Raw genomic sequence first — 1,100 nt, 5'->3', positions numbered from 1 at the left:
CTCCCAACATAGCGGGCGTCGTTCCTAAGGCGATATGTACATATTGCATGAAAGTGAATAATAAACCAGATGTTGTAGTTGGTGTAGTGATGTGATAAAGTCAGGGGGCAGTAGAATGTTCGTAGGATGTAGGCAGAGAATGCATGGATTGATGGGCATGTTGGTTGACAGAGGATTATACTAGTACGATTGCCTTTGAATTGAATGATGGCAATCCAGAATATTTTCACCAAGAGGATCTTGTTAACTATATTGCCTCTCATCAATGCAAATGGGTTTAGCTAAATCATACTGAACCCAGTTGTGGAAAAGAGTATATGCTATATTAACCACATCTCATTCTATTCTGAAAAAAAAACATGGGAAAGCAATAAATTTGGTATCACACTTACAATGCGAAATGCATTCGTAACACATTTGCTGTTCTTAGACCTGTAGTACATATGCAGATTATTTAAAGGGATATTGTATTTTTTCATCAATTAAACCAAGGGTTTACCAGAAAATGACTAACCTCAACATTGAAAAGTTTTTTGCAGATATAATTAGCGTGTAGTCAAATATGAATCTCAGATAATATCACTTGTCTGATGCAAGTGTCTTCTTAACAAGGCAATTATGACCCAGAATGACACGTGCTCAATGTTTTCGTACCACCTTTTTGTTGTATACAGTAATGTTATTGTACTCGCATACTTGTAATTTACCCTGTTGTGTGTTGAATAGTCTACAATTGGGTATGGTTTAACTTTACTTCAATGGTGGTCATATTGTTGTCGTCCGAAAAGTGAAAAGTGAAAAGTGATAAACATAAGCACACACAAGTGACTACCCAGCGTGATCACAATTACGTCGCAATTAGCATGTATTGTCCATATTATAAATACGTCATCTAATGCATTTTGTTTCCTGTAATACGCGCGTGTGCTGAGATCTGGGATGATATGTCGATAAAGATAGATACTAATAGATAAAGGGAATATAATTTATTGCAGGCGAAGTAGAAATATATACCAATTAAGCTGTCATCGTGTTTAACAAAAGTAAGATGTACAATAGCATCAGTGGCACTGTCAGCAGCAGCAACAACAACAACAACA

This window comes from Saccoglossus kowalevskii, chromosome 8 (assembly GCF_978046115.1).
Source record: "Saccoglossus kowalevskii chromosome 8, keSacKowa6.1, whole genome shotgun sequence".
NCBI classification, from domain to species: domain Eukaryota; kingdom Metazoa; phylum Hemichordata; class Enteropneusta; family Harrimaniidae; genus Saccoglossus; species Saccoglossus kowalevskii.
The sequence above is the reverse complement of the archived record's forward strand: the minus strand, read 5'-3'. Positions refer to the sequence as shown.